Source organism: Impatiens glandulifera, chromosome 1 (assembly GCF_907164915.1).
Source record: "Impatiens glandulifera chromosome 1, dImpGla2.1, whole genome shotgun sequence".
NCBI lineage: Eukaryota > Viridiplantae > Streptophyta > Magnoliopsida > Ericales > Balsaminaceae > Impatiens > Impatiens glandulifera.
Window position 1 is genome coordinate 36,350,870 of NC_061862.1, and position 19,264 is coordinate 36,370,133.

The window sequence follows — 19,264 nt, forward strand, 5'->3', positions numbered from 1 at the left end:
AGGGGATTAATAATGACCACAAATATGAGCTCAAATAGACTCTTTAAGATCAATACTAAGTAGATGACAATCGAAGATAAACCAAAAGAATAGAAAAAACAACATCGACACCTACATGTCTTCAAGTTGTTCAAGTTGTTTCTGATGAGGAATTTCTGTTATGATGCTGTATCATGGGACATTTTAATTATCAGAGTTTATAAAAGATGTATTCTCAAAAGATGGTAGAAGGACTACTCTTAATCACTAATCTTGAAGACACTTGCATACACTACCTCATTGGAAAGCAACAAAAAAAAGAAACAATTAAAGAAAAGTAATTGGAGAGCCACAAGGAAGCTGCAATTAATTCACTCAGACCTTTATAGTCCTATCACTGCAGTCTCTAATCGAGAGAAATGTACTTACTAACTTTTATTGATGATTATAGTAGAAAAATATGGGCATATTTTAATATAGTAGAAATTTAAGAACTTCAAGCTAATGGTTGAAAATGAGTGTGTATTACCACTAACTTGCATTCGTACCGATAAAGATGGGAAATTTACCTCCAAGGAGTTTAACCAGTTTCGTGAGGAGAGAGGAATGAAGAGGCAATTGATTGCAAAATTCACTCCTTAGCAAAATGGAGTTGCAGAAAGAAAAAATAGGACTATCATTAACTCTATAAGGACCATGTTGGCTTGTAGAGAAATGTTTAAAGAGTTTTAGGCTGAAGCAACTGACAGGTGTATATACTTAATGAACAGAAGTAACACTTCTGCTGTACAGAAACTAACTACGGAAGAAGTATGAAGCAACATAAATCATCTGTAAGTCATTTTAAAGTTTTTGTGTACATAGCTCACATATTAGGTACTATACAAAAAAGACATAAACTTGATGACAAGAGTCATATTTGCATATTTCTTGGCATTAGTAGAGAATCTAAGGCATATAAACTCTATGATCCTATATTAAGAAAGGTTATTGTGAGCAAATATGTGATAATCAAAGAAAGAAAATGGTGGAATTAGAATAAAGAAATGCCTGAAGTTTATAATGAAGGAGTTTAGAAAAGTGGTGTGATTAAAAAAGAAAGTGAATTAGAAGAAAAATATGTGGTAGAAAATGAAGAAGAGCTGAGTTTTCCAGCTCATCTTATGAAGAAATAACAACAAACCAACCTACTATTTTTAACTCCTCTCAAGGAACAATAGTAATCAGACCTACTAAACTTATTGTCCATTCGGGAAGAATTAGAAGGGCCCCTAAATGACACAAAGACTATGTATTTGATGAAGACTTATCAGAGGAAGAGGGATAGAGTGATGTGGCTTTACTTGTTACCCTTGATCCAGTCAAGTATGAAGAAGTTGCACTCAATGGCAAGTGGTAAAAAAATAATGAACCAAAAATATTGAAATAATACATGAAAGTTAGTGAAGTTTCCAATTGGAGCAAAAAAGATAGGAGTGAAGTGGGTTTTTAAAACTAAATTCAATGAGCATGAAGAAGTTGATAAACATAAGAACAGACTAGTTGTTAAAGGGTACGCTAAAAAACAGTGCATTGACTATAACGAAATATTTGCTCATTTAGCTCGCTGGGATACTATTTGTTTGATCATTGCAATAACGACTCAATAAAGGTGGAATCTCTATCAAATTTACGTGAACAGTGCATTTCTTCATGCAAAACTACTTGAGGAAGTATTTATTGACCAGCCCAAGGGATTTGAGAAAAAGGGGGAGGAGGACAAAGTTGATAAACTAGGAAAAAGATTTGTATGGATTAAAACAAGCTCCAAGGACTTGGTTCATCAGAATTGAAGCTTACTTCATAGAACAAGGCTTTGAAAAATGCTCATCCAAACCAACTTTGTTTGTTAAAGTAATGCAAACATAAAAATATTAATTGTTAGTTTGTATGTGACCACTTTTTAGAACCCACCAAGGAAAACCAGTGGTAAGAGTCGGCTTAAGAGACCAAAAGGTCACGGGATCGATTCCATCTGGAAGCGTTTTAAGTTTAAGCGGGGAGGGAGGCATAGTTGTGGGGGTGTTTTAAACTCAAAACATTTTCAGATAAAATCGAACCCGTGACATTTTGTTATCTTAAGTCGACTCTTACCATTGGTCTATCTTGGTGGAGTTAAAAAAAATGTGGCCACAAGAGGGTTAAGCATATATATATCACGCAAATAACTAGGCGCAGAACTTGCTGTTTGACAGATTCGAATATATGACCTCTCAAGGAGGCAGAGGATATCTATCTATTGTTGTCGCTAGGCTAGAAGAAGAGATTTTTATTAATATTATTATGAGTTTGAAAACTGAAAAGGCTTTTGATTACTATTTTACTCTCATAAGCCAGTGCAGGTCTTTTCAAATACATACTTGGAGAATTGGAAACTCATAAGATTTACTCTACTCAATATCCAACCAGAATTAGATTTCCGAGTTTTATTGAATAACCCAAACATGTTGGCTTTCTAAACCCTATCATATCTTACCGGATGCAAGATCGATTTATCATAAATTATCCATCAAAGAGATATAAATGACGAGCAGCGATAATCAGTGAAAAGGGACATCATGAAACCTAGTTAGTATGAAATGTTGGAGATGAAATTAAAATTTGTGGATTGAACAAGCATAGGTAAAAGTATGGAGATTATAAGATTAAAAACAACTATTTGGACAGCCAAAGCAAACAGATATGAACAAGCATAGGAAAAAGTATCATATTAGATTACATTACAATCCTCAACAGCCAAAGCAAACAGATACGAACAAGTATATATAGATATGAGATTATAATCCTAGATTTGGACAGCCAAATTTAACAGATATGAACAAGCATAGGAAAGATTACCTACCTATCACACAGTGGCGATGGAATCGGCGAAGAATGGAGAAGAAGATAATAAGAGGAATCGAATGAAATGACGATCAAGGGACGATCAGGAGGAGACCTGGTGAGATTCAAATTTGAGAATTTACTAAACATAAACCACGATTTGAACAACGAAAGCAAACATGTATGAAAAATGACATAACGTACAGTGGCGGCGGCGGATGAAGCAGCTAGCTGGCTATGAGGTTGAAGATGAAGAAATTCAGAGGATGATTTTCCTGACCTTCGTTTGATAAACAGTCTAAGCAATCAGCATGGCTAGCGATATATACGCTACGCTCCGCCATTTCTCTCTCTACTGTCTTTCTTCAAATTTTAAATTCAAATTAAAAAATATAAAACAAAGGGTCTAAACCAAATTGCACTCACATTTATTAACTCATTTTTGTCTAATTAGCTTTCGTCACTTAATCACTATTTTTAATAAAAATTTCCAATCCTAAATAATACCCAAAGTGATCACATTTATTAACTCATTTTTGTCTAATTAGCTTTCGTCACTTAATCACTATTTTTAATAAAAAATTCCAATCCTTACAAATTTAAATTCAAATTAAAAATTATAAAAGAATAAATAAAAATGGGATTGTCTTTTCTTTTACCAAATTGCGCTCACACTTATTAACTCATTTTAGTGTAAGCTTTTGTCACTTAATCACTATTTTTAATAAAAGTTTCCAATCCTAAATAATACCTAAAGTGTTCATTTACATTTTCATATTCTTCTATTTTTTCCTCGTAAAACTATTTTTCTAAGACAACAAATATCAAAATCTTTTCAAATATAATAATTTATGTAGGTATTTAAGTATGACATATATTTATATAATTGTTATTAACCATAACGATCAAAATTACCGTATTTAATGCAAGGTACCTATATTATATATTACATGTCACATTTTACCTAAATTATTTTAATTTAAAAAAGATGAATAAATTATTTTAATTTAAAGAAGATAAAGACGATAAAAACTTTCACTTAAAAGTGTTAAAAAAAAGAGGAATAAAAGATAAGTTCAATATTGCAATTACATATATCAATAATTTCAAGTTTGCTTTAATTGACATATGTAACCTTATTGCACATTTCTCCATCAAACGGAATAAAATATTTTAAGATAATAGTCATTTTTCAGTTTTAAAAAGTCGTCACCTATCTTAAAACAAAGAAAAGTAAGAAATTATAGACAAGTGTTCAGTCACATTCAGGGAATACTTATACTACTTCGTCTACAAAACATTACGGGATGATAGTTACAAAGCGCGTAAACGGTGCACCGTAAGCGTTTGTTGGAAGATAATCTCTATGTTATAACAGAACGCGTGAGAATGACGTAAACAATAAGAAGGACAAAGATTTAACGTGGTTCACCAAAATAGAACCTTGCTATGTCCACCTAGAATAATTAAGTAAGTTAATTTTTAAAACCGGCCATACATTACAAGTTTTGAATATTTATTCTAAATAATCAAAAAGGGAGAAAAGGGATAAATTGATAGAAAAATTAAGTAAAGTTAATTTTTGGAGCCGGCTAGGGGAACTAAACAATTATTAACTTTTATGTGCAGGAACAGATCGAACTGTATAAACCGGCTGGAGCCTCATAAACCGGCTGTTGAACACTTCAAAGAAATCCAGTTCCAAGTGATCAAGTCAAGATCAGAGGAACCGGTTTTTACTCTTCCAAGAGACCGGCTAGCAAAGACAAGTTTTACATTCCAGCCGGACTATACTATGTAAGAAACAAACCGGAAACTACAATCTGCAGAAGTGACGTAATATGACGAAATAGACGTGTCTCAAATGGATAAAAGAAGATAAGATCCGATTAGAAGCATGCGAGGAAAGCAATGATGATTTACTGATCCGACGTTGACAATCGGAAGGTGCATGCCTGACACGTGTCCGAATTTGCAAACCGGCAACGTCATCTTTACCTGAGGAGTGTCTGCATGCTTGCCAAGTGTTGAGGAAGGAGAAACGTGCAAGCAACCTCCCTACACCGGCGTGATGCTGGATCAACCAATCCCACGGTGAGAGAAGAATATGACCGTTGGGATATTTCTTGCTATAAAAGGAAGACGAAGCGACCTCATTAAGAGATAACAAGCGAACACATAAAACGAGCAAGCGACACAAGTTACGAAAATCTTAGAGAGATAAAGAAATCTTACGAACGATCCAAAACCGGTGTGTCATAAACCGGAAGATTTGTGTGTGTGTTTGTGTTGTAGTTGTATTACATCAAGAGTGAGTTGGTGTAACCAGCGAGTAGCGAGTTGGGCTCGACCGGCATTGTAATTACTGTAACTTTGAAAGTTAGTGGAGATCCTTCTCATAACTTGAGAAGAAGGGGTGACGTAGGAGGGTTTGCTCCGAACATCCATAAAAAATCTTGTCTCGTGTTATTTCCTTCATTTACTGCTTACTCACTTAACCTAACCAAAATCAATCTTACTCCTTATATTAAAAACCGGTCCACTCATATCTCTAAAACCTACTCCTTCTAAACATCATCTAAGTCGCATACGTTGCTTCAGACTGAAACAGACATTTCCGCCCTTGAACCCGATTCAAGAGTCTGTGACAGTTTGCGAAGTGCTGAGAACGGTCATAGTGTCTAACCGGACTATCACCAAAGTGTTGTGTGTGTTGTAAGCGGCCACCCTTCCTGAAACCGGAAACACCCCGGTCCTCCAAGGGCGTCCCCGATCCTAACAAGTGGTATCAAAGCGAGGTTCTTAGCACTCAAGCAACCGAAGAAGATGGGAAGCATGACCCACAGCGACAAGCCGCCAATGCTAAACAGTGAAGCGTTTAGCAGTTGGAAGAAACAGATGTATCTACATCTGATCACGTTAGATGATGAGATGAGCTGAGTCCTAAAAGAGGGACCGATCAAGATCAACAAGGAGTTAGACTAATGGACAAATGAAGATCGAAGACGGAGTAACCTGGACAACCATTGCATGAGGCACATCTATAAGGCTATAGATGATAACACCTTGAACAAGATCTCAGACTGCGATAATGCAAAGGAAGTCTGGGAAACGATCATTCAGATCCATGAAGGAAACGAAAGAACAAAGGAGAACAAAATATTGGTGGCTACACAGAAATATGAAAACATCAGGAAGAAACCAGGGGAAAACATGAAAGAATTCAGTAACCGGTTCACTAGTGTGGTCAACGAGCTTCAAACACTCGGAAAGAAGTACGACAACCGAGAAGTAATCATTAAAGCCTTAAGATCACTGCCGAGTACTTGGGATATCAAGACCATGGTGATGAGGGAATCAAGCACCCTTGGGCAGATGAAGTTGCATGATGTGTTTGAGGATCTAAAAGCCTACGAGTTCGAGATTAAGTCTCGGATCGAAGATGAAGCATCCACATCAACCGCAACCAGAGCTTTGGTTACATCGGTGGAACCGGCGGTCCAAGTATCAACCGTTCCGGCTCCAGTCAAAAACGCTGATCAAATCAGTGAAGATGTGATGGCGATGCTAGCTCAGAAATTTGGGAGATTCATGAAGAAGAATCAGCCTCCATCTAACAACGACTTTAATTATAATTATGTAGATAAATCAAATAAAAGATGTTATAACTGTGACGGTTTTGGAGATTTCAGGTCAGAATGCAGAAAACCGAGGAGAGACGACAGAAAACCGGAAGGTAACTATCAAGGCAACAACTACCAAGGCAACCGGTACCAGGGTAACAACTACCAAGGGAACAACTACCGAAGAAAATGATAATCAACGGAACGACTACCGAAGAAACGATGACCAGCATGCTGACGAAGGGAATGAGATTCAGAAAGCACTCATTGCATCCGACGGTGGAAGCGAATGGGCGTATTCCGACAATGAAGACAATGAAGAAAGGGTAACATGTTTCATGGCAAACGACGAAGAGGTATTTGATTTCTCTTCTGATGAGTTTACTAAAGAATATTTGATTTCTGCACTCAACGAAATGGTCGCTGAGTTCAGAAACATATCTGCATACATACCGACTCCGGTAGAACATAAAACCGTAGAGTCAAGTAGTATCGCTGTTAAAACATGTGAAACCGCAATGTATGAACTAGATGAACTATTCTTAGATAATGAGGAGATAGTTCAACCGGTAACTGAAACCGATGAACGAACATTGTATGTTACGGTTGCGTGGGAGAGATCTCGTCAAGCCGTAAAACAGATGTGTAATTATAAAAGGCATCCTAAATGTAGATTTGGTATCGGTTACGAACCAAACAAACAAAACGAAACAAAACAACCTAACGGGATAAAACTCACGAAAGACAATCTTCCATTCATAAGATTTGTCAAGAGTTCAACAACCGAAAATGATTTAAAACCGGAAGAAGAACTAAAATATGTAAGTCCAACCGAATCAGAAAACTAGCTTCATCCTGAGAGAAGAAAAGCCAACCGGAAACAAAATAAAACAAACAGATCTCGGTCTCAAAGAAACTCATCACCACAACATAAGGCATTCTTGAGCAATGGTCAAGAAGTTAAGCCAAACACTATAAATAACAGATACCGGAAAAGTGACCCGACTTATTCAAGTCTGGATCCCAAAGTGACTAATCAACCATGGACCCAACTGAATGTGGGTCCCAAAAAGGTGTAAATAATTTTCTTTTGCAGGTTAGGAGAAGCAACCGGCTAAAGAACTCGGAATGGTATTTGGACAGCGGATGTTCAAGACAAATGACCGGCAACGATGAGCTACTAATCGACATCAAGTATGAAACCGGAGCAGTCATAACATTCGGTGACAGCTCGAAAGGTAAAACCGTGGGCAAGGGTAAGATTGTCCATGGTAACCTATCCATAAATAATGTATTACTGGTAGAAGAACTGCGTTTTAATCTGTTGAGTATAAGTCAAATATGTGATGTAGGTTACAAAGTGAATTTCATAAAAATGCATGTTTAGTTAAGAATCAGCAAAATGACATTCTTTTAACCGGTAACCGAATGGGAAATATTTACAAAGTTAATTGGAAAACTGATTTTGAAAAACCTGTGTGCATGATAGCCGGAAATGATCCAAACTGGCTTTGGCATAAACGGCTAAACCATTTGAACTTCAAAACAATTAACTTCATATGTTCCAAAGAACTAGTTCACGGTTTTCCAAATGTTAAGTTTTCAAAAGACAAAGTATGTGCTGCATGTCAAATGGGCAAACAAATAAAGTCATCTTTCAAAAGTAAAGGAAACTATCAATCTGAACGGTGTTTAGAACTTTTGCATATGGATTTGTTTGGTCCGGTTAAAGTAACCAGTCTAGGAGGCATGCATTATACTATGGTAGTTATTGATGACTATTCTAAATTTACCTGGGTGACATTTCTAGCTTCTAAAAATCAAGCAACTCCAAACCTGGTCAAATTGATTTTGAGAATACAAAATGAAAAATCTATTCGAGTAAACAAAATCAGAAGTGATAGAGGAACTGAGTTTATAAACAGCAATTTAACAACTTTTCTTGATGATTCCGGTATTAGACACGAGAAGAAACCGGACTGGCTAAGAGAAGAAACCGAACTCTCAAGGAAGCCGCAAGGTCAATGATAGCTGATTCGAGCATTGCTCAAAAGTTTTGGGCTGAGGCTATCAATACCGCATGCTATACTCAAAACCGATCTTTAGTAACTAAACGTTTTTCCAAAACTCCTTTTGAAATATACTATGATCGAATTCCAAACATACGGTATTTTCGAATTTTTGGTAGCAAATGTTTTGTTCACAACAACGGCAAGAATTACTTGGCCGCTTTTGATGCTAAATCCGATGAGGGAATAATGTTGGGATATTCAGCTGTAAGTAAAGCCTACGGGATATACAATACTAGGACTTTAACAGTTGAAGAAACAGCCCACGTTATTTTTGATGAATCAGTTGAACGAAACACGGCATTACCCTTCGACCTTCACAACAGAATGGCAAATTTCAATATCTATTCTGATGATGAAGACGAGGTTCCGGCTTTTAGACTATTTGTCAATGACCAAGCGGTTGATGCTGAACCTCAGTCTGCTCAAGCTGCCTTACCGTAGAAAGTTGACTCTTCAGTTTCGACTGAAGAAATCGGTCGGTCTGACTCTGTTCAACCTACCGATCAGTCTAACCTTGATCAGCCAACCGAAATCTTGATAGAAAAGTCTCAGATAAACCTCAGAAGGAATAAAAATCATCCTCTTGAACTAGTAATAGGTAACATATCCTCACCCGTCCGAACTAGGCAACAAAATTTGGAACACTGAAAACTCAGCTTTCATATCACAAATTGAGCCGAAAAAGGTGGATGAAGCATTGTCAGATCTCGATTGGATCTTAGAAATGCAAGAAGAATTAAACGAGTTTGAGAGAAATAAAGTCTGGTACCTAGTCCCTAGACCGAAAAATAAACCGGTTATAGGAACACGATGGGTATTCAGAAATAAACTCAATGAAGACGGTTTAGTGACGAGGAACAAAGCCCGGTTAGTGGCTCAAGGCTATAAACAGGAAGAAGGCGTTGATTTTGAAGAATCATTTGCCCCTGTAGCTAGACTTGAGGCCATTAGAATATTTTTAGCATATGCAGCTTTCAAAAACTTCAAAGTTTTTCAAATGGATATTAAAAGTGTTTTTCTAAACGGTAAAGTAAATGAAGAGGTTTATGTTAATCAACCTCTAGGTTTCAAAAATCCGGAACACGAAAACCATGTCTACCGGTTAAACAAAGCCCTTTACGGTTTGAAACAGGCTCCAAGAGCCTGGTATGATACATTAACACAATTCTTATTTTATCACAAATTCACAATAGGATCAGTTGACAAAACACTTTTCAAATTTGAGAGAAAGGAACACATATTACTCGTTCAAATCTATGTCCATGACATTATTTTCGGATCAACCGATCCAAAATTATGTGATAAGTTTTCAAAAATGATGACTGACAAATTTCAAATGAGTATGATGGGAGAACTGAGTTTCTTCCTAAGACTTCAGGTTAAGCAGATTGAAGCCGGAACCTTTATAAGCCAACCGAAGTACACAGCCGAATTATTGAAGAAGTTTGGAATGGATACATGCGCGGAGGCGGCTACACCAATGAGTCCTTCTGTAAAGTTAGACAAAGATGAGGATGGTCAAGCCGTTGACATCACAGCATATCGAGGAATGATTGGATCATTGCTTTATCTAACAACCAGCCGACCTGACATTTTGTTTGCGGTTGGAGTATGCGGAAGATTCTAAGCCAATCCAAAGCAATCACATTATACTGCGGCCAAAAGAATATTAAAATATCTGAAGGGAACTCAAGAAGTGAGACTTTGGTATCCAAAAGACTCAAGATTCAACCTCATAAGCTACTCAGATGCTGATTACGCAGGATGCAAGATCGATAGAAAAAGTACAAGTGGAACCTGCCAGTTCCTAGGTGATCGGTTAGTCACCTGGAGCAGCAAGAAACAAACCTCAGTTGCAACATCAACCGCAGAGGCAGAGTATATAGCAGCCGGAAGCTGCTGTGCACAACTCCTCTGGATTCAACAACAACTAAGGGACTTTGGTGTAGAAGCCAAGGAATCTCCAATATTCTGTGACAACACCAGCGCGATATCGATCACATACAAAACCGCTACAGGAAGCTAAGTTTTCTCACTTTAGGAATATTCTGGGAATTACTAATGTTAAGCAACTTATATCATGATCATGCATGCATACTGCTTACATACATAATAATGAAAAACCTGGATATGTATTCAGGGAGAAGCTCTCGCTTCTCAAACCATATTCAAATAGGCCATTGAAAATTCGAGAATGTTAACCGGGAGGAAGTCTCCGGTTAAGCCTGATCACTTCATGATGTCAAATCATGTGTATACTTACTATACGGTTGAAATGACTTGATAGAAGTGGATATATGTAATCCAAAGTTGAACAAATGTTGATGTGACTCAACATTTCTTCACAATCGGAACAAAATATCCAACTGAAACCGGTCATGGAAAATCGCCCAGTACAAATGCACTCTGGTTTCGATGGAATGAACTTTTCCGGTTAATTTGAGACAGCTAACCGCGTTTTCATGCATATCTTGAGAAATGAAGCCTGTAATAAATAAAAACAGTCTACCGCAATCGAGATGACGACATGTGTCCATCATCAAGAGAGGGAGACTCACATCTTGTCAATAGATTTTTGTCATCATGAATATCTTGGTAATAATTAGTTTTTGCATTGGAAATAAACATTATACACTTCAACAAGTTAAAGCCTATTAACTAATTGATGACATCACTAAGCATGCTTAACCTATTGATCTAGCTGAACCCCTGGCTATATAAACCACCTTCAAATCCTCACAACTCTTCACAAAATTCACTATTCACAAAACTTTCTTGAGCTCAAATTATCTCAAGAACATGAACTCCAACTCTCTAGCAAAGAAAATTCTATTAGCTGATTTCAACTCGATCTACCAATACGAAGATCATGAGGTCAGAGAAATGTTCTTAGTCGTTGAAAGAAGCGGGCTAAGAGGGTTTCTTGAAAACAGATTCATTCTCGACTATCTAGTAGTCGAAGAATTCTTCCATACCGCAAAGGAGGTGCATCGAGACATAATCGTTGCACAAGTTTACGGTCAATCCTTTCTGTTCAGCGAGATGGATTTCGCTGAATACTGCAGTCTGCCCACTGAAGGGGTAACCGATTTAACCTACTCTCCAGTGACCATGGAAGAAATGTGTCATCGGTTCTCCAACTCTGACATCCCGGTTAAACTCTGGGGTGCTAAAAGCCAACTCTCTCACAAGTACCATCTTCTTTGTGAGATTCTGGGAAAGTCCATTCTGGGCAGAGAGAAAAGTTATTACTACACCCAAAGGCTTTTCGAGATGATGATCGCCGTTGTGGTTGGGACACCGGTAAATTGGTCCTGGATCATCTTCAGCAACCTGAAGAAGATGCTTCTTTCTAACAAAACTGGCTACGCTCCTCAGCTAAGCGGTTTTTGTGCTAGCTTGGATATCCACTCCGGACCCTTCGTCACTCTCCATCCAAAGCACGTGCTCACTATGGAGAGAGAGTCCAAGAACTGATCGACCGATGGGAAGCAGCTAAGGCAAAGAGGAATCAAGCGGTTGGGTCATCCAATGTTTAAATCATCTCTCATCCTTTTACCCTTTCCCAAACCGGTAATTTTGTTGTACTACCGGTTTGGTACCCTGAATTAATGAAGATCATTTCTTTCCACTTTAGTCAAAAATCAAAAATCCTAAAGTAATGACCAACATTAAATGCGCCGTATCAAACCAAATCAAATCACTCTTGGAAACAGAAATATTCGTTTTCAAGAATCATGTCTGATCCGATTTGACTAGACATGCCTTTATCCTCTTGAAAATTTACAAAAACATTTATGACAAGACATAAACGGTCTGATTTTTCAAAATATCCTCATTTAATGCATCCAACTGCTCAAGCTATAAAAATGGCTCAAACCTTCATCTTCAAACACGCTTCCATTACTATTCTCTCTCTAAAGCTTGAAAGCTCAAATAACTTCCCTTCGATTCTCATTTCTTCTCTTTTCCAGAATGTCTGCTGAACTAAGAAACACAATCGTCATCAACTTCGAAGAAGTAAAAGATGGTCGGTTTCACGATACCATCTTTCAACCGATCATAGAATCGGGGCTTCAAAAATTCCTTGAAGGCTCAAACACCATCCTTGTAGAGGAAGTGTGCGAGTTCTTCAACAATGGGCACATTCTCGATGATGGTAGTATAAGGACCATCGTTGACGGAAGATTTGTTTGGATTACCGAAGAACATTTTTCTGCTTTCTTCCACCTTCCAACCGAAGGGTTCTCTGACTTTCCGATGCCATTCTTTCCGGCTAAGGAAGACTTCGGCTTTATGTTCTCCTCTTCCATCGAACCGGTCAAAGACCACGGGAAGAAGGAAAAACTCGCCCCTCACTATCAAGTCTTTCATGATTTGGTTCAGCGGTCTATCATGGGCCGAATGCCAAACCAAAACTATAACCGGGAGGAATTCGACATCATGATAGTCATCATCCGCAAATCGGCAATCAACTGGTCCTCCTATCTATTCAAAAACCTGAAGCAGCTCATAACCGCTTCAAGGGGAAGGGTCGGTTTCGCTCCACAAATCTCTCGATTTTTGGAGGCTCAACGCCGCAACCTTGGGCCCGGTGTTCCTGTCGACCGGCCAACACTATGACTCTATCCATGCTAAATATATGGATATCAAGGATTGACAAACGAACATCCGAAAACACTGTGTCCAAGTGGCTTGACAGAATGGTGGAAGGGGGACTGGGTCGATCTAAACTAAGTTATTTGTTTTTTTCTTTCCGGTTTTTGGTCATTTCATTGTACGACCGAAAACCGCTTCATTTACTCTTTCGGACTTATTTATAAAATTCTCTAATTATTAAAAGTCTCCGGTTATTCAATATCCTTCTTTCCAGTTTTGAAATCAATAAACATAAGACTTCATGTTAAACGAAACTTCCGGTTAACAAAGCTTCTGGTAAATCAGAATCTTAAGCAAAAATGAAAAGTTTGAAAAACTTACCGCCCACGGTTTTACCACACAAAATTTACCGCCCATTGTTTTCTCCGCATTTACCGCCGAAAGTTACTGCAGTAACTTTTGGAGGGAAAATTGGCGCCAAAATATTATCAAGTGACGGTTCGTCTTCCAACCGTTCGAAACCGCCTCCTATATAAGTTCAGATCAGTTTATTTTCTACATACGCTTTCTCTCTCTAAAAACTCTCAAATCTTAAAAGCCTCTCTAACTTTCGTTCATCGTTGTTCTTCATCTTTTTCCTTCACAAGATCAAACATGGCTCTAGGTAAAATACCTTTTCAATGGATGTTGCAGATCGATTTCAACAACATCGACGAACACGCCGGGGAGGAAAACAAGGTTGTGCTTCAATCTCTACGGGATTCAGGACTGGAAACGTTCTTGTCTGGTCCGTTCGTCGTGCACCCGACGGCAGTTATGGAGTTTCTAGCGACGACGACTTTAACGAAAAGGAAAGTCTCCGCCACCGTCAACGGCAAAGAGATTCACATCACGGAGGAGCTTTTCTCTAAAGCACTCGGTTTGCCGAACACCGGTTTGGACTTCAAGACTGACCTGACCGCTGCAGAATCTAATGCGGTCTGGTTAGTGATATCAACTGACGATCAGGATCTGGTGATTCACTCAAGCCGGAAGAACAAACTAAAACTGGAGTTCAAATGGTTGCTGAACATCATCTCTCGTTCGATTTAGGGTAGAGGAGGTAACTTCGATAACCTGACGAAACTTAAGCTGAAAATGATGATGGCTATTGTTCGCGGTGACAAGATAGATTGGGGAGACGTTATCTTCGAACAGTTCTGTGAGATGGTGATACAGAAGGATGGCCGAGTTCAGGCCTTCGCAATGCAAATCGTCAAAATTCTTAAGTTCCTTAATGTGGAACTTGGTGAAGGTGAACCGCTCTCACCCAATAACATTCTCAACTCCAAGAAAATGAGTAAGAAGACTGACAAAGCGGTTAAGCCGAAGTCTTCCAGAACGAAGTCTTCAAAGGGGATCAGTTCTTCCACTCTGGCTGAAGAAGGTTCAAAACAAGAAAAACCGAAGAGGAAGGCGGTTCAAGTTGAAGCCTCCCAGAAGAAGAAGGGAAGGAAGAAGTCGTCCGCAAAGAAGAGCTCCAACAAGTCGGCTGACTCCGAGAAAACCCTTTCATCGGACAATTCGCCGAAGAGAACTGGGGACGTCTTCCAGACCATCCCCATCAACACCGTTCGTCCCATCAATGTTGACTCTCCATCACCAAGGCAAACCGAACCCTCGGGGAGCCACGAAACCGAGTCAACATCAAAGGAGGAAGCAGAGGTTAGTATTCACTCTGAACACTCCAAGTCCCCCAACAAAAACATCGATGAGGTAATGGCCAATGTAGGTTTAAATACCTCAGAAGTCATTGTGGACGTAGTCCAAAATATTGCTAAGGAAACCGAAGACGATGTGTCAAGTCGTCTTAAGCCAGCTGATCAGGTTGAGATACCCGGTCAAAGTGAAAGTCACTCGGTCGAAGAAACGGCCAAAACTGTGAACATCACCCCTCCGGCTCAGGAGGGACTGAAGAAAAGGAACCATCCGGTTCAGCGGGGAACAAGTCAGTTCCAATCGATACAACGATCCAATCGGCTCAAGATGGGCCAGCAGACTCAACAATCATACCTGAAGGGCCAGTTCAGGTTAACAAGGGCAAAGAGGTTTTATTCGAAGATTCCACGGTAAAGGGAAAAAGTGTTCTGCAAACCGGCTCCCAACCTGAGATTATAACCGAGGCCGAGGTTGCCTTTTCCGCAGAAGAAGAGGAGGAGATGTTTGAGGGGCTAATTAGGGATATGGACAAAGATGCCAGTGAGTTGATATCACCATACCACTTATGGGTAAAGCTCCGTTGTGAGACAAAGTTGTCAGATATGATCTTGGAGATGAGCGGTAACAAACACTAGGAGAAACTCTTAGAATTAGAAGAATTGGCTCTCAAACTAGCAAATAACAATGTTATCCGAGCCGCATTCAGCAAAACCACGGTGATTCACGAATACGCCCGGTTACACGCAGTAGAAGACGCATTAAGTGAGGCAGAAGGAGCAACCTTAACTCCAATCGAAGCAAAAATGTTTCAACGGTTTCACCCAGTGCGGGAAAAGCTCCTTAAGAGCGTTGACCGACTCGACGCAAAATGGAGAAACGATTACAGACATCACTTAACTCATGCCAATCTATATCAAAGCCAGCCTTTCTTTGCTGCCGGGGAGACATCCATGACAGCAGAAAACTGGGGAAATAATCCTCCACAAACTGAAAAGGCTCCAGAACTTGAGCAGGTAAAGCAGGTGGTGATCGATACAATTGAGTCCTGCCTTGGGAACTACAGCATTGCAACCGATGAGAAGATTTCAACAGTTGAAGCCAACCTGTCGAACACTATCCGGGGATCCGTTCAAACCGAAATGGCCAACACCGCTCAAACAACGATCAAGTCTATGATAGATGAAGCCGTGCAAACTTCTGTCAAATCACTAATCGCAGAATCCGTTCAAACCGCAACCGCTCCCTTAGTCGATATGTTGCAGGCTATGGCTGTTCAAATTGGGGAGTTGTCTAAACTTCAAGTGAGCAAAACTCAAGAGCAAATCAATTCTGACGCCGAAACCGCAAAGAAGCTGCAAGACGAAGAAAGGGAGAGGGAACGGTTAAGGAAGGAACTTGAAGACAAAGATCATGCGCTTGCCAAGCAGTGTAATGAGGAAGAACAGGCAGCTCTCCAGGAACCCATACTGGCTCAACCCTCGCACGCTATGAAGACAAGGAATAAGAACAAGCGAAAGCCGGTTGCAAAGGTGATGAAGCGGGCAGAACAAAACAGTCAAAGAGTGATCGAACCAGTCGGGCTGAACGTGCAAACTCTTGACGAATAAGAAGAAGAGGACATCGAAGAACTCAACCGGCAACCCCAAGTTCAAGACCGATTGTTGCTCAAACATCTCGACCACCAAAACCAGCCTGTGCCGGTTTTGAATTCGGAAAAAGAACTCCCGGCATCTCAAGTGTATTTGCCGGATGGCGAATTGACGCTGAAAGAAGAGACAAGGAATGGAAGGCAAGGGAAGAAGAAGAAAGAAGGCGGAAGGAAAAAGAACTTGAAAAGGGGGACCATCCAAACCTTAGTTTCCTGTCTTTCTTAAGAACAATTTATTTATGTTTGTTTTTGTTTCATAACTCAGCAGCTTTTATCTTACTTTGAAGTTACTATCTCTCCTTAAATATCCTTTGAAAAATCAATACATGTTTTGAAAATTTTTTTCTTAAGCAGAAAAACTTCAAAAAGGGAGAAATTGTTAAACAGATTTTTAAAATCGGCCATACATTACAAGTTTTGAATATTTATTCTAAATAATCAAAAAGGGAGAAATTGATAGAAAAATTAAGTAAAGTTAATTTTTGGAGCCGGCCAGGGGAACTAAACAATTATTAACTTTTATGTGCAGGAACAGATCGAACTATATAAACCGGCTAGAGCCTCATAAACCGGCTGTTGAACACTTCAAAGAAATCCAGTTCCAAGTGATCAAGTCAAGATTAGAGGAACTGGTTTTTACTCTTCCAAGAGACCGACTAGCAAAGACAAGTTTTACATTCCAGCCGGACTATACTATGTAAGAAACAAACCGGAAACTACAATCTACAGAAGTGACGTAATATGACGAAATAGACGTGTCTCGAAGGGATAAAAGAAGATAAGATCCGATCAGAATCATGCAAGGAAAGCAATGATGATTTACTGATCCGACGTTGACAATCGGAAGGTGCATGCCTGACACGTGTCCGAATCTGCAAACCGGCAACGTCATCTTTATCTGAGGAGTGTCTGCATACTTGCCAAGTGTTGAGGAAGGAGAAACGTGCAAGCAACCTCCCTCCACCGGCGTGATGCTGGATCAACCAATCCCACGGTGAGAGAAGAATATGACCGTTGGGATCTTCCTTGCTATAAAAGGAAGACGAAGCGACCTCATTCAGAGACAACAAGCGAACACATAAAACCAGCAAGCGACACAATTTACGAAAATCTTATAGAGATAAAGAAATCTTACGAACGATCCAAAACCGGTGTGTCATAAACCGGAAGATTTGTGTGTGTGTTTGTGTTGTAGTTGTATTACATCAAGAGTGAGTTGGTGTAACCGGCGAGTAGCGAGTTGGGCTCGACCGACATTGTAATTACTGTAACTTTGAAAGTTAGTGGAGATCCTTCTCATAACCTGAGAAGAAGGGGTGACGTAGGAGGGTTTGCTCCGAACATCCATAAAAAAATCTTGTCTCGTGTTATTTCCTTCATTTACTACTTACTCACTTAACCTAACCAAAATCAATCTTACTCCTTATATCAAAAATCGGTCCACTCATATCTCTAAAACCTACTCCTTCTAAACATCATCTAAATCGCATACGTTGTTTCAGACTGAAACAGACATTTCCGCCCTTGAACCCGGTTCAAGAGTCTGTGACAGTTTGTGAAGTGCTGAGAACGGTCATAGTCTCTAATCGGACTATCACCAAAGTGTTGTGTGTGTTGTAAGCGGCCACCCTTCCTGAAACCGGAAACACCCTGGTACTCCAAGGGCGTCCTCGATCCTAACAGACGTAAACAATAAGAAGGACATAGATTTAACGTGGTTCACCAAAATATAACTTGGCTACGTCCACCTAGAAGAGAGAGATTATTATTGAGAAGGTTGTTTTACAGAGATGATATGACAAACTAGGATTATAACACGAGTTTGTATAACACGCGGTCCCCTGAAACCCTAATACAGAAACCCTAACAAATAGAGAATTAGGCCGGCCCATTAAGAAGGCCCAACTATTCAAGTCTATTCAACAAATCTCTACCTTGACTTGAATTCTCTTAAATGTCCCAAGTGCATTAGTCAATGCCCATATCTTCCAAATACATTCGTCAATGTCAGATAGCCCAGATGCACTCGCCGGTGTCGGATGGCCCAGATGCACTCGCTGGTGTAGGATGGCCCAGATGCACTCGTCGGTGTCGGATGGCCCAGATGCACTCGCCGGTGCCGGATGGCCCAGATGCACTCGTCGGTACCAAATGGCCCAGATGTATTAGTCAATACTAGATGGCCCAGATGCATTCGTCAATATCAGATGGCCTAGATGCATTAGTCAATGCCCAGATGCATTAGTCAATGCCCAAATGACCCAGATACATTAGTCAATGCCCAGATGGCCCAGATGCATTAGTCAATGCCCAGATGGCCCAGATACATTAGTCAATGCCCAGATGTTCAATCTTCTCTATCTCTCTCTTCTAAAGTTTCCCCTAGGGAAACTAACAGTTTCTGACGTTAAGTAAGTCCAAACAATGTTGGAACTTGCTATGAGGAACTGGCTTGGTGAACATATCAGAATGATTGTCAGCAGTTCCTACCTTTTTCACCTTTATCCTCTTCTCAGTCCTTAGGAAATGATATCGCACGTCAATATGCTTAGACCGTTCATGATGAACTTGATCTTTGGCTAAGCATATAACACTCAGACTATCACAGAAGACAGTTGTTTGATCCTGATGTAGGCCCAGATCACTAATTAGTCCTTTCAGCCATATTCCCTCTTTAGCAACTTCTGTTAATTCCATGTACTCTGCTTCTGTTGTAGACATAGTCACAGTAGGTTGCAGAGTCGCTTTCTAACTAACAACTGAGCCCCCAAGAGTAAATACAT